At 29.9% G+C, this 16,640-nt stretch overlaps 1 protein-coding gene across 1 annotated transcript in view; it reads left to right on the top strand.

Annotated features, from left to right (window-relative positions):
* The window catches only part of LOC118199167 (innexin unc-9-like), a 312,877-nt gene that overhangs the window by 275,127 nt on the left and 21,110 nt on the right, over positions 1 to 16,640 (top strand). The gene's annotated exons all lie outside the window — the stretch shown is intronic.

Below are 16,640 nucleotides of genomic sequence, written 5' to 3'. Positions count from 1 at the left end.
ATTATGAGTGATTCGACTTTGATCTAGAACTTTCGTTACACCCAATACTATTTTGCAACGTATTTGCACGCTCGTGTTTTAACGATGCAATATGGAAAATGAAAATGGTCGTTAAGGGGCCTTATATTTTCTTTTAGGTTAGAGGTGACTGCAAAATCTGAGCAGTCAGCCAGTTTCATGATCTTAAACATACTGGTGGGAATCTCGGTTATCCGTGGTTACCTGAAGAATTTACCGTACTTATACTTTCATTTGTTACCGGACTCAATTTTGTCGTCGTTCCTTGTACTCTTCTCGTTCTTCTCATTAGTATCCTATTATATCAGTGTTCCTTTCTTTTAATTCATATCTAATGTAATAAGGATCCCGAAACATACGAGTAGTGATGATATAAGTGTTTGGAAATTATAAAAGTTTCTATGAATGTTAAAAAACGGAACCATTCTTTTTTATTAGAAACAATATGTTATATAGTATAGAACTATAATGCCAGTTCTTCATTTTTTACTCGTGTTTAGCGGAAAAGGTTAAAATGAGAAATTCTTCATAGGTACAAGAAAGAGTGTATTCTGATGTATAATATGTCTCGCTTACAGTATGTAAGGCATTGTGCCATAATTGTTACTTTGTTGCTAATTTATTTAATGTTGGCAATGTCAGTTTTTATCATTAAATTTACCTTAATAATCTGTGTTTTGCTTATATAATGTTTGACGTAGTGTTCATTAATATCCGCAATTTCAAGTATTCGAAATAAGTCATGGAACATATTACTCGCTGATAAAGGGGCACTACTGTAACTTTAAGAATTTTTTTGGTCTCAAGGTATTCAGAAATATCCATCATAGTGGCCATAATTAGAATACAAGTAAAAATATTTCTATTAACTGCCACACTCTTTATATTGCTTCCGGACAAGATCTTGCATTACGCACAAAAGTAAATAGTATCTTCTTTGTCGAAGGTACAGCTACCTATAAACCATAGTTATTTCATCAGGGAGGCAAAGATAAAGCCATTAATCAACACTACGAGAGAGTATTAATTCGGCTATTGTTTCAGAATAACAGCACAAATCATCGTAATATTATTGTCAGTAAATCTTCAGTGAATTCTGCTAGAGTACCGCACGTCTTGCTAATTAACTTTTGCTTTACACTGAGATTCACTTTTTACTGTCTTCCACAACGAGCATTTTCTCCCATAGATAGCAGTAAGAATTTCATGGATATGCAAGTTAATTTTCAATTCTTAATAGTTTTATTACTCATTTTAATAGCATTATATTAAAACGAAACCAAATTGAAATAAAATATTTTTTGAGCTTTTAAATTTTCAGTGCTAAATATTTAACTATATACTCTTTTATTTCTTTCAAAAAGTTCAGAAATTTTTTCTCGAGTACTCATTTATTGAAATATTACAACAGGCTAAGTTTCCGTGTTAAAAATATAGCTCTGCCTTTTAGTGCGTTTTCATTTTAATTTCTTTCCTGTGCAAATTTTAATATAAAATAAGTTTATTGTGCATGGAATTCTAATCATCCATAAAAATAGGAATGGTACTGGCTGCATCTTTAATTTAATCAAAATTTCTTCTTGGAAAGATCTTTTTCTTATTCAGAAAAACAAGGAAAAGGACACATCTTTTAGCCTCGAACTTACAGTGCAATTACTACTTTTAAGTTCATAAAATACAGACTTGGACCTCTTTTCCGCGAAATAAACAACTCATTGGGCTGTAATGCTGAGTTGTGTTCTCGGAAACAAAAAGAAGTTTAGTTCAAGTTAAAAGGTTGTTTAGCGAGAAAAGAATTATTCTGTTTTTCTCTGTGTAAACACACCCGGTATAAGAAAAGCAAAAAGAGTCACGTGAGCGGTTGAAGAGGAAAACGAAAAGATCTTCACTCCGTTACGTTGCGAGCAATCTAGTGAAAAGTACCGCTGTATAAAATGTTTAAAATATACAAGAAGGTTTTCCAAAATAGAAACTCCTGAGGGAGTCTAGAAATAAAATAAAAATCACTTTGCTCGCATGGCCTTTTTTCGCTTTTGCCAAGATCACGAGTTAAATGTTTATGTTCATCTGCAATAGAAAGTTTAGAAGATGCGCCACTACTCCAGTGTTTAAAGAAACTGGTTGCAATTTACCTCAGGAAAGCCTATTGGAAAAGTTTTGAATAAACGATAAAGGGTTTCAGACAAATAGAACATGATTCAGTGATTTGTTTATTATTTAGTAATTGTAATGAAATTATTGAACAGTTTTAAACAGTTGTTTTGCTTCTCTTTCAAAGTATTTTGATCTAGTGTTAAAGTAATTCAAATTGGTAAAAAGTAAGATGTGATAAAAGGATAAATCCTAAACACAAGAATATTACTAATTTTGAAAAGAAATATTTTTTTTAAATATTGTATTAATATTACAAGACACTTTTGCATGAATACCTTATTCAGAAAGGAAGTCCAGTCACAAAACAATATTGGTAAAAATTTAAAAGGAATTTTGAAAAAAAAAATAATAGCATCATATAAATGTTATAATGGATAATTAAGGCAATTTACAGAAACAAAAGCTCACTCTTTGCAAAGAAACACTCTGGGCTCTACCGTGCTAAAAAATCAATAAATGAAGTCGGCTGGGAATTTAATTACTTTGAAAATAATGAAAAGGGAACACAGAGTTTAAAAAAATTAATGCCACGCATTATATTGAATGCTTATGGTCATGACGCACTTCCTTCTTGTTAGATGATTTTTATACTAATTACGCATATCTGAGAGACGAAATGAGCAAGCACCCCTCTTCATACCTAATCCATTGTGATTTTTATTCCTAAAATTATAAAATTCTTTATAGAATCTTTATAGCATGGTCGTGTTTCCAAAGAACTGGAAATGTACAAAATATTCAAAAACTAATAGGCGAACAATTTCCAGAAATATTAAACTAGGTATTCTCTAGGCATAGAAAAGCTTTTGCAACTCTGTAGCGTTGGCCAACCAGAACAATTTCGAAGTGGTAAATTTTAAAGTGATATTTATTCACACAAATTTCTGACGAATATTTTGAATTAGACTTAATTACGCATATTAAGACTAGTCCAAAATATTTAAATTTGAGTATTATCAGTATTAATAAATATATTGTTAATTACAGATTATGCTCAAATTTTACATGTATTAGCATTACATCTAAGTTTATCTTTCAACATTTTCTTCAAATAGCACCTTCAAAGATTTGTTTTCTGCTCAGCGTCGTACTAAATGCTAAAACTTAGATATTTAAATACTAATTTTCACCTTTTTGTAATTAGGATTTTCTTTATTTCAATTATTTATTGAGCTGAACTGTTTTTAAAAATAATTCATTTCGGTTTCAGAGTTTTTGCAGTAGTTGTATATATATATATATATATGTGTGTGGCTTAGCACGAAAGGAAGAACATAGATAAAAAAGTAAAACAAAAAGGAAACTAACAATAATCAATAAAATAACATAATAAAAACAATAATCAATAAAATAACATAATAAAAACAATAATCAATAAAATGACATAATAAAAACAATAATCCATAAATTAACATAATAAAAACAATAATCAATAAAATAACATAATAAAAATAATATAACAAATAGTCAAAAATTCTTTCAATATGCAGTAGAAAAATTTTCAACAGAGTTACGTTTTTGAATTGCATCTAGATCGGGTATTTTCAACCGGTGGTACGCGTACCACTGGTAGTACGCAAGAGAAAAATAGGTGGTACGCAAAGAAGCAAAGTATTTTTGACTATTAAATTCAAAAATTAAAACCCTAACATCCTGACTGAGTTTTTTCTCTAAAACTCGTAAATTTATGTGCTCTAAGCTTTGTTCAAGAGTGGTGTTGTAGTAGTACTTTGTAGTGATGGTACTAAAGGTTTCAATTGGGTGGTACTAAAGGCAATTGGTGGTACTATTGGTGGCTGTTTAGTCAAAAGGTTGAGAACCGCTGGTCTAGTGATTATATCTACATGTGGCTCTGCTGAACATTTTTCGGCTGCTGCTTCAAAAAACACTAAAGAATTTTCTACTATTTATTATATTATTTTTGTTATGTTTTGTTTTGTTTCAGTTTTGATGTATGCTCTTCCTATAAGACTGTTAACACTAATTTTGATTTAGGTATTATATTTTGATTATTTAACTAATTTCGCAGTGTACTGCACGGATTTAATAGATTATAATCTTTATTTTGAAATTTATAAAATCTTGTGTTATATATATATATATATTTTTTAAACAAAATTATCCCTGTATTTTACATCTGCAGTTTACCGTAATTCTTCTGGTTTGGTGACAACTGGTTGACATATTTTGCATATTTATAGGAATTTAGGGTTTTATTTGTGTTGAATAGCATTTCTTTCATGTCTTTGTGAATTTGGCTCTAAACTTCTTGCTTTTTGTCCATGGATAGATAAATATTTTTTCAAATAGCTGGCAATATCCACTATAGGTATTGACCACTAGCGGTGGTCACATTATTGTGAAGACACCTAGTTGGCGAGGCCCCATGTCCGCCTATGAGAGGACAAACTCCAGAAATTAAAAATAACTAAAGTCTTAACAATATCTGAGTAATTATTTAAATAGCCTTTTGGTTTAGATTTTGTATTTGTTGTGCAAATTAATTATTTAGCGAACAGGCATGTGTGATTTAGATTTAGAAATTAGCAGTTGTTAAACATGTCAAAGAAAAAACATAGAGATATTTTTAATTAGATTGCGTAAGAAAAGGATAAGTACTGTAATCATTCTATGAGGTGCTAATAAGAGTGTTATCAGGATATTAATTAATCTCTAGAAAATTTTAAACATGCTTCTACGTTTTTATGCCTTTCATCTTTAATAATTTTTTTCAGCTATTCATTTCTAAACATAATTTAGCTAACAGTGATTTATCACTTAAAGAATTGATGTTTCTTTCCTTTACGCTTAAGCTGTTCTATTCAAAGCAGCTTTTTAATCTTCTTTCACTTTAAAATTTGCAATGCTGATATTTTAAAAATGTTTGCCTTGGTACTTATCCATCATACTCATAAGTAATAAAGTACTTTAAATTTATGAGCATGATGAATTAAAAGTAATATGCCTTGAAATTTTGACAGATCATCGAATTTAATTTTTAAGGTAGCTAGAAATGAATTTTCTGAAGCCTTCTTTTGCGTGTGTCTAAAGAACTTAGAGAATCACCGCTTAATCAATCATCACTCATAACTGCAATTACCTGTCTTGATTGACACATTCCTAGGAAGAAAAATATTTACTTTTGTTCCTTGCAATGTGTAAATTAGTAGTAATAATTAGATATGCTTGTAATAGTATAATAGTAGTAATAATTAATATGATATTAATTCCTTGCACTGTGTAAATTAGATAGTAATTAGATAGTTATTAATTCCTTGCAATGTGTAAATTAGATAGTAATTAGATAGTTATTAATTCCTTGCAATGTGTAAATAGATAATAAAATAAATGCTGCAAAATATTCATGATTTGTTTAGTAATTTTTATTTCAGATTTATTTTGAGTAAAGTAAACAGACGCATGCAGCTATACTACCGTTTCTACTCATTTATTGATTATCGGCGACTATTCAAACTTTTATCTCATTGAAAGAAATACAGTTGCTAAGTTCCATAATGCTAGAGAAACGAAAAAGTGCATGACAGCTTTTAAACGCTTCCAATACTGAGTTCTTGCTGCAGTTCTTACTGTATCCGTAAAGATAAACGCGCAATTACGAATGAAATTTTTATCAAATTCTAGTATGATGTGAATGAAAAAATGCATAGACCATTAATTACAATGAGCATTTCTTCCTCAGCCCCCTCCAAGAAATAAGAGAGGTTATAATCTTCCTACACATAAATATACTTTCTTAATTTATTCATCATGTACTTCTCTTTTTATCCTTAAAAGTGCTGAAAAATCTCGATTTGTATAGCTTTTATTTTTTTTAACCCAGCATGACCCTTAACATTATAGTTCTTCTCTTGAGATACGCTTATCACATGATGGGAATCCTTCCCTTAAAGACAAAGTTAGTTCGTCAAGACTTATATAAAAGTTTCAATGCGCCGGTAGGTATTCTGAAGAAGAGTTTAAGCAGAATTAACTTGAAACAGCTACTGTCAACAACAGCATGTTAAAATTTAATTAAAATAATGAGCTACGGATTTAATAAAATTGAAATAATTACACTAAGTTTTGCATAAAATCAGAAACAGTTTGAAATTAATTTGTCAATAATTTTGGGAAGGTCATTGTGAAGGTGATTAAAAAATTCATAAAGCTTTCGAAAATTAAAAAAATCTAATGTTGCCAGCATATTGCATGACCTCCCGCCAATTCCATTCAACGCATCGAATAGACGAACTTTTAAGTAAACTATCACTTCCTGTTGGTCATTTGTAAATAAAGTGTATTTTGTAAATATATTTTACGGTTGAATGTTAATTATCTCTCAATGTTAAACACTACTCATTTTTATTATTCTGTTCTCTCATACGACAATAACATGCATGCTCATGCACATATACGTTCTCATACTTTGATTTGAAAATATCATATGGATTATTATATCCGCCGGTCATATAGTGTTTATGATTCACGAATCAATGACTCACAAAATTTTTCTCACGTAGCCTATCCTTAGAATTCGTGATAGAGTTATGTTAAGTGTTGCCATACATTTATTTTTATATTCACTGTATTATTTATATTTGCTATATTATTCCTCTAAAAATGATGAATAGCATTAATATTTGATGACAGCATACTTTTCTTTGTAAAGTGATTGACACAAAAGTGAAACGAACAAAACTTGACGAGTGAGACCAATGCATTTGTTTCGTAACGAGAGCTTGTTTTTTAATGAGCATATTCTCGTTCAATTTAGCATAATTCCCAAAACATATTTAATGCTTATAAATGTGATATGTTTTTCTCAATCACATAGCTATTCTAAATACCAAATCTGAGAAGTTTTGGATTCTAATACACTTTTTTACGAAAGTCTGTTCAAAGCATCAAGTAAAATATCATTTCCGTTTTATCAATTTTAGCCAAAATCTGATATATTGTTTTTATTGATATAAAAACCCCAAATACGAAAACACTGAAAAGGTCTGGATTAAATTTTGATATAGATTTTGATTAAAAACTGATAATGCAGTTCAAGTAAAACACCATTTTCTGTTGTCCATCTTCCTGTAAAGTACTAATCTCGGTTATCTAGTTTAGCCCAAATTCTAATCAGTTCTTTATATGAATACAGAAAGGTTAAATGCGGAATATAGACCTTTTTGGAAGTTTCATATAAAAGTACGTTAGACGAAAAAATACTCTCACACACACGCAGACAGACAGACACGATTGTGAAAATAGTAAAATGGTGTTGTGGGGACCCTAATTCGTCCTTATTCATGAAAACACACAGTCGAATTTTTTGGTCGAAAATACTACCTCCTTTATGTATGCGTGCAGTTTGGTGGGAGGTAAAATTAGTGACTGTACCTTTTACCACTTACCTTACTATATACATAAGTAATTAAATTAATGTTTCCGGTCCAAAAATTTGAAAACTTTTGAAGTGACTTTTAATAGAAGAATACAGATTAAGAGATTTGTTTCAGAATTTTACAAAGATTCGAAACATTTGTATACACTAAAAATATGCTATGCATTTCATTAAAATTACTTGCATTTTCATTTACATAACATCATTCCATTGATGATTATTAGAAGTTCGAGCTTCTTAAGATGTAATAGGGCAACTATTGCTTAGCAGGATGTTGCGTACTTAGAGTTTTGATATAATTCAATTTGCACTAACAAGTTCGAATAATTAGAAATTATCTCAAGTCAATATCAAGCTTAACAAGCTCAATGAACAGAATCAACTTTACTACGGGAAAAAGACACATGTAACGAGATCTCAGGCGAAATCACTTTTTATTATTTTAAAATAATATTCATGTCTGAAAAGAAATCAGTAATTAATTTAGATTGCTTTCAGTTCAAATTTATTAATGTAAAAAATAAATCGAGGTGATCCTACACGTAGCTGTCAGTTTCGAAATCCGTAAAATTTTCAAAGTGACAGCTCTAGAAATTTGAGATTTTGCAGGTGTATTACCACAGAATAATCATAGGTATGCATACTTATGATCCAAAATTTCTGCAGCATAATATTAGAAAAATAAGATTTCAAATCAAAAGTTAATTTTATTGTAAAAGTTTAATTTTTATACCTTTACTGTTTGAACTAAAAGTTTTTAAACTCAAACTGCAGAAAGCGATAAATTTCTTCTCGGCTTGGCTCGATATTTAAGGCTAGGTTTTATACTGACATATCTATCTAAATTTTTAATTCATACTTTCCTTAGTAATTTTAATTTAAGCATGATGCCAAACGGAAATAAGTTAGTGTACATTAACACCAAAGAAAATTACTAGTAGTAGATTGAGATAAAAAAATCACTGCTAACAAATTAAGTCAGAGGTCAAGAAGAAAATAAAATAAAAAACCTAACCTTTCCCAAATTAAAACTTAACCTTTGAGCTATTAAATATTTTTTGTCTCTAACACTGAATTTTTTCGGTTTTACATTCTAACTAGTTTTCAGTCTGTAAACAATCTAATTTATTTTTAGCTGTATGATATTTAGCAGTGAAGATATTAAGAAGGCCTAGCACTCGACGTCCACGATTCAACTGTCTTTAGCAGAGTGCTTCAAATAAATGAAGCCATCTTCTAGTCCTGATAATATATTATTTATGTTTTAAGCTAGCAACCTTAATCCAAGCCAATAAAAGAGACAAAAATTACCGTTGTAATATTTAACTGAGACACAAATAGATAAATACATAGTTTAACTTAACTTCAGAACTTCAGTTATTCTCAAACCTTCGTAAATCAATAAACGCGATAAGAGAACCTGAAACCTGATACAGTAAGGTGTTACGGCTTCCCTCTCGTTTATCAGCTAACAATACATGCTCGTCGTTATTGTAAGATATTCGATACTGTTAAATGTCATACAAAGAGGCCAAGCTTCGCACTTTGCCCCTAAAGCTAGAACCTTGAAAACGGGAAGCCTCCTTCTATAATCTAATTACCCATTCTACCCGGTTACCAGCTGCTCATAAAACTTTTAATCGGTCTACTATTGAAAGCACAACGCGTGCGGATCCCCTATAACTGCTGGAGAAATCTGGCAGTTCGTTTCGGTTAATGGTCGACCATTAGTGCTCGCTGAGTTGGAATTTGGATTTATCTGCAAGACTTCTCCATGCGATTAAAGGTGTACGGGCTCTTCGTTCTCTTAGCGCATAGTTGGAATTTAAAATGACCGGAAAGGGTGAATTAGAAGGAAATGTATTCTTCACCCGCAGAGTTTCATTTGCTCTTTAGGTAGAAATGATTTTAAGTAACGATGGAAGAAAAGTGAATATATTAGATTAGTTGCTTGTGTTTAAGTGAGTCACTAGGAACGTTTCGAAATTGATAAGAATATGCAGAAAGGTAGCAGTTGTTGTTAAGTCTGAGACCTATGATCTCAGATTATGTTTCGAAAATATAAGAAATTATTTGTTAAAATAAATCTAGTAGATTTTCTAGGGAACATAATTATACATTATGGGAACTACTTTTGAAATTTAAGACTATATATGTATATATATAATAACAGTAAACAAGTAAAAATTCACCAAAACCGTGATACCCAGTCGGTCAAAATTGTGTGTTGAGCTACAAATTTTAAAATAGATTTATAAGAAAAGAAAAGGTTAAAAACTTTGCACTTTTCCCTTGATAAGTTCTGTTTGAAGCTTTGAGCAAAGAAGATTGACCATGTTTTTATATGTACAATGTTTCTATTTTTGTAGATTTTTTTAATTGAAAATTTTAAATTCCTTGTGCACCACACAAGACTTGTAAAGGTAATTAAAAAGAACAAATCCGACAACACAACACAAAATAAAAATAAACTTACAAATTCACAGATGATACGTAAGAGATAAATTAACGGAAGAAAGAGAAAGCCATTTCATGTTGGACAAATACGTGAAGAGGGGAGGAAATGTAATATTCACAGAGTTTAACCTGGAAATGAGTTCTGTTCGTTCTTCCTTGAGCTTTGAACAATAGAACAACAATTGTTCGACATTTTGCACTCCCCCGAAACTGCATGAACACAAGTCTGTATTAGATAATCTAAATCTCTTAAAAAATGAATTGAATTTACCATGTCCAGTTAAAAATTGAGTAACTTCAAAATTGCAGAAAAGTGTTTATTAGTCAATCTGTGAGGATGACTAATAAACACATTTTGGAAGGAAAATATAGTTTAGGATAGGATTTTTCGCGTAAAATTTATGATTTAACTTTGATTTTGATGATTTGACATTGTTTTACATGTAATATATGGAATTAGATAAAATGTTCAAATGGTTTTTACTGCACTTGCTAGGTTTTTAACCTCTTCTTTTCTTCTCTCTTTTACACGGTGGAATAAATTTTAAAAAAAATGTCTAAATAAACTTTTCCTTTCCCCAAAGCAAATCAAAATATATTTTTTTTTAGTCCAAAGGGGCTTTGTCACTGAAGTCCTGTTGCTTTCGTTTTACGATTTTGCGTTGAATCACTATAAATGGCGAATCACTTTTCAAACTGTTGCCACCAAATGTTATAGTCATGCATTATATTTGGAGAAATTAAATCATGAAGAATTTGCATAAGTGTATGTATATTTCTCGCATTGTGATAAAACAACGGTACATAGATCCATCGAATTTTGAATGACGTAATCCTCCTACGAATATGGGCATCAGGGAGCCCAAATTTGAAATTTGGATTTTTTTTTTATTATTATCTATTTTATATTTTGTAGAACTTTAACGAATTTTTGAGTAGCAAACTCAACCATTTAAAAGCGAGCAATGGCAACACTAAAGGGGGGACCTTTTTATCTCCAGCGGGCAAAACTGTGTATCGGAACTTCTAAAGATATGCTCATTTTAAAATTATTTTGCGACATTGCTATTGAAATAAATTTTAAAGTTTAAGTGCAAAGAACACGATATTTAATAAATAAAGATAACACGCAAACCGTTAAATAAACGCCCCTTTGGACGTAATTTAAAATCTGAAACGTTTCAGATTTTTTTAAATGCTAGTTATAACAAAGGTTTATCAGTATTTGAATATATTTTGTCGTAAACGGGTAAAGTTACAAAAACGTATATGTTAATATTTTTAGTAATGTGTATATTATTCAAAATTTCAAAAGCTTCATTTAAAGTATACCTTGCATATAAATGGTAATTAATTAGATTTTATGTATCGTCACTTTCTTAATACTTCACATCACTGCTTTCAGAATGAAATATATCGCATATTCAGTTTTTCCATAAATACTTTCTAGCTGCAACTGTATTCTTATACCGTTTTTCATCATCATCAACATCAACTAATTTTTTAAAAATATAGTTAAAGTAGACAATCAGCTTCAATTTTTGATAAACAAAAGACATAATTTGGGTTGTTTTTGTGGAACAAAATGGCTCGTTATGCAGTTATTTTCAGTTTGTTTACAGTTCGGCGATTTTCGTACTCGTTTTTAAAACTGGTGGTAGAAATGTGACGGTAACTAGCATCCTTATTTTAAATATCAATTTCGGAATGTATTTTATTTAAGAAGATATATTAAGAAGTAAATTTATATCAAAATTTTTATAAAAGTAATTGTTGAATTGATGAAATCAAAATAAAAAGTGCTTAATAAAGGACAATTGGATATCCTCCCAAACAGTATGAAATGAAAATAATGTAACAGAAGTTCGAGCTCTTAGAATACACGGTGAAGATGCAATTGACGTTTCACACTTCCTGCTCCGAAAATTCTAGAAGCCTGTAAATTACCACCAACCTAATGAATCTCTGCAAAGTTAAAAAAGAGGCGGCTAATTTTAATATTACTGCCTGTGGACTTCATACAAATATTCATATTTTCGGGATATCTTCTCGTACAGTGTGCTGATGCGTAATGCACAAACGTAAACTTAGAGTGCAGATTTCTGATAACATTTTAAAGATAAAAATTGGTTTGGAAACTGTTCCTTTACATGGCCTCTAAGAGTGTTTTCATCAATTCTTAAAATAATCTGTGTTTTGTACCTCAAGATTGTTTCTTAATATTGGATATAAGCCGCCATTTGTTTACATTTGAAGCTGTTAATAGTACAGTGAATTAAGACAATTTCGGCACAAAATTTAGTGCCTTTTTGTCGAGTGGCGCCAAGAGTAAAATTTCAGTCTTGTGCACCAAAACATCTGCCTTCTTACTCGCTGTCCTAATTGCTTGTTTTTGTGCAGAAATTTTAACTGTAATTTTTTATTGTTTTTAACTATATTTGATGTTTTATATTTTTCCGTATTTTACAATTTCTAATAAAGTTGTTTTGAGGTTTTACGCATTACTTTTTGCCTTGCCACGAAATGACAACTGAATTAATCGAGTGAGAAATATATCTCTAATAAAATTCAAGGAAATAAGTTTAATTGAAATGCAGCAAAAATGTGTATAATTTAATAGGTCGTACAAGGAAATTATGTGGTGTCCACATCAAATTAACTGAAAAATTAAAAATAGAGCAATAAATCAACAGTAGCTTAAGTTTACTTGACTTAGAAAGAACAATATGCAATCTGCATAGTTGAAATTCCAACTATCTCAATACAACAGCCGAAAGTAAAACACTGTATTTTATTTTCATTTCTAGCTATTCATCATCTGGAAACAATAACAAGAAAGAAGAATATTTAAAAGATTATCTTAGTAACTAGAAGTTGCAGGAAGGAAACAATGAATTAAGTTACGCACTTGGCTTTCCTTATTCGACGTTATAAAGGTCACTTACTGCATTCTCTCAATTTTGGTTTATATATTACATACATGCCCTCACGAATTATGAAGTCAACAACCGAAATCAAAACCTGAAATGACACCCTCTTACTCAAAATAGGGAACATCCCATTAATTTTAGCTCCGAAAGCAATAAATTAGCTGGCGCCAAGAATCTTTCACTTAAACTTTTCACTCCAACACTGTAAGTTTTTAATTTTGCAGTCGTAGTTGCTTGAGGGAGAAATAAAGTTTATAACTTTTTGAAAGGACTCTTCGTAAAGTGCGTTCATTAGACAATATTTACTAATCCTTCAGGCAATTATTGGAAGACCTATTTTTCATCCAATAAGCAGAATATGCATCATTTTTGTTTCAAGAAAACTAGCAACATTTCAAGAAGTTTAATATTTGCTGCAGGCAGTTATGGTACTTAAAGAAATTTTAATTAAGATTTATTTTATGAGATTTTTACTACATTTTTGTTTTATTTTAAATCTGAAGGAGGTTGCTTTCATTTCTACCATGTTCGGAAAGAAAGCAAAGCTGAAGAAAATCCTGGAGACTTCGATTTTCCGTTTACATTCTAAGTCATAACAGCGCAAAATGCATCAGAATAAAATTTTAGAACATCAAAACAATGTTTTGGACTTACCACCCAAGAAATAATGCGTACATTGTGTAACAAAATGGCAGTGTGAATTGTTGTGTTTTATACTGTGTTATTATACTAAAGCTATCTACAAGATTATTTAATAGTTACGTTAAAACTAGGCCTATATATAATTATTATATATGTATGTCTATACATTATTATTTTTATATCTACCAGAAAAAGCCTAAAAGGTGAAATATGATTTCAAATCCTAATACGTAATGTTAAATAATTAGGAACAATGATTAATATATTAAATTTAAGTCCGAAAATTCAGATTGCAAATTTTATGAATTCCGGTCAAATATTGTACATGCATCACTCCAGCAATTGATTAAAAAGAATGCATAAAGCAGAGTGTTCTCTAAAATGAAGGTGAAGTATTTCTAAATCAAATTCTTAAAGTTTTGTTATTAAATTAAAAATTTAATGCAGGTAGATGGAGAAAGATTTTATTACTCATGCATTTTTAAATATTTTTACTCATGCATCATTTAAAAAAATAGTCGCTGAACTTTGGTAGTTCGGTCCAAGGTTCGAATACAGCGAATAGGCTGGCTGTATAGGCCTCTCCTTAGTTAGATAGCCCTCGAAGCTTTACCATAATCACTTACACCGTAATTACGCAGTGTGAACCATAAGATGATTTATTAATTTATCCTAACAGTAGCATATCAATGATATACAGCAAATATAAGCACTTAAAACGTGATTGTATACTTTTATTTGCAACTTTTGATTAGAATTGCTTAGAATAGTAACTACATTGAGTGTGATATTGAATGCAAGTGAATTAAGGTTATGACATTATTTTATATCTCAGTGACGCCTGACTAAAGAATGGAAATTTAATGGTTTTGTCAAAAAGAAAAGTAATAATGCAGTGAATGTTCAAATTCAAAATAATGTAATAATCGGGATTTTGCCTTGAATGGGAAAGAAAAAAATGGGCTAAGTTGTCTGAGTGAGTTATTGAACACTTTTGGAACTTCACGTGATAAGAACAATGCCATGATATACTACTGATCGTTTATACTTGATTGCGTTATTTTGGCTTTTATTATTATATTTAAGTTCTTGCTAGTATTGTTGTTATTCATGCTCAAAACATCAATCTTCAAAAAAAAGTATAATTGAATCCTGAAAAACACGAATACCTTAATAAACAGCAATGGTCAATGTACACATTATAAAACTATTTCAACATACATCAAAGTGACGACTTTTGAATTTTTTTTTAAAACCTTTTTTACAAACGTTATTCAAAAATGCTTGCCTTTTTTATTACCTTGGCATGTAATCTGCAACCAAATTAAATAACTGAAATGTATTTAATAACTGAAAATGAGAAATCACAAATTAATCATGCATACGTATCATCACTTCACATTCCAGTGCCAGTATAAGTATTAAAGGGATAAGAAAGAAACTAAGAGCTTTGTGAAGAAAACGTTTTGATCGCCCTTTAAAGAAAAGCATGAAAATTATCATAATGAGAATTTGAAAACATTACGTATCCTTGCGAAGTATGCTTATGGACTTTTAATGACAAAAAATGTCATGAGTCTGTTTTCTTTGATGAATTGCTTTGCTTTTTGCCAGAATTTTTGGCCTCGGAGTATTTCTTATTTATACTTTCTTACTCATGTGACCTTCCAGAAACTTCTTTTCCCCAAATTTAAGGAGTATGATAAATATTATTTAAATATGCTGTGTTTTTATTCATTGTTTGTTACACACTGGCTTATTAAATCAAAAATTTTGGGTAAGATTTTTGGTATTAAGAAATTTTGGGTAATGATGTAATATGCGATTTGCCGCTTTTAGTTAGTTAGTTAATTGTTAAAGCACGCCAGTAAAACTGGTTGTTGATTTAATCATTTCTTTTACCCGTCATTTTATTGCCAGTTCGAGTAAGAAATCTGTTCATTTTTTTTTTACTTTAAGAAGCTATTGTTTTTTAATTATGAAGTTATTAAAATTAAAATTTAATGAGCTATTAAATTAATTAATGCAATCTTTTTTTATCTGTGTTTATTTTCATATTTCATAATGTTGAATGACTCATAGAAACGGCCCTTTTGATGGCCACTTTTGCTTTTGTTTTGCAAAGCTGAAAGGACTTTAAATTAATTCGAATTAAAAAATTAATACGTTTGAAATTAATAGATGGAATTATTTTCATTTATGTATTCTTAATTATTTTGTATTTATTTAGATATTTAAAGAGAGCTTTTTAGTAACACCATCTAAGAAAAAGAAACTAACGTATATATATATATTACATAGTATTACTTATTACATTATATAGGATATATATTATTACATAGTATTACTTATTACATTATAGAGGATATATAGGAATTTATATTATATAGGATATCACATCATTGTTCAATTTTTGGAGAAGCTCTAAAAGTACTTTTATCGTAAAGAGCACGTGGATAAACGTATATATATATATAGTTAATAATAGATGAGACGTAAATTTGAGGTTAATAATTGGAGCTGGTATTTAAGACAAGGTCATTCGAAGTAGTATTGAAAACATAATTTTTAAAAAAGAATTATTCTTTACAATTACAAAGTTCTATTTATTAATTTTATGTAAAATGTGTTAAACCTAATATTGCGACATATCACTTGGCGAAATTATTCACATCCGCAAACTTTTAAGGCAAAATTACACGTTGTCTTCTATTTTATCCGACTTATAAGTTGTCCAATTTAATGTTACACATTATTTCGGGGAGAAGTTCAACGAGTTTGAAATACCTATTTGCACTGCTATTGAAAAATTTATTTGCAAAATCTAGTTTCAGTTGTAGTTCATCACGCGTTAATTAAAAGAACTGATGTGAAATATAATATGAAATAAATTACTTTAATGAAACCGAAACATGCAAGTATTATTACGTGTTAATAATATATAACGGGGTGGCCAAAGTGCAGCTCGCGAGCCTGATACGGCTCTCGCAGTCAATTTGTGCGGCTCGTGCATATAAAATATATATATGAAATAGTGTAAACTA

The sequence above is a fragment of the Stegodyphus dumicola genome, chromosome 8 (genome assembly GCF_044657685.1).
Source record: "Stegodyphus dumicola isolate Sdum_Otavi_A_Nest chromosome 8, ASM4465768v1".
NCBI lineage: Eukaryota > Metazoa > Arthropoda > Arachnida > Araneae > Eresidae > Stegodyphus > Stegodyphus dumicola.
Note: the sequence above shows the minus strand (reverse complement) of the source record. Positions and strands in the feature narration are given on the sequence as shown.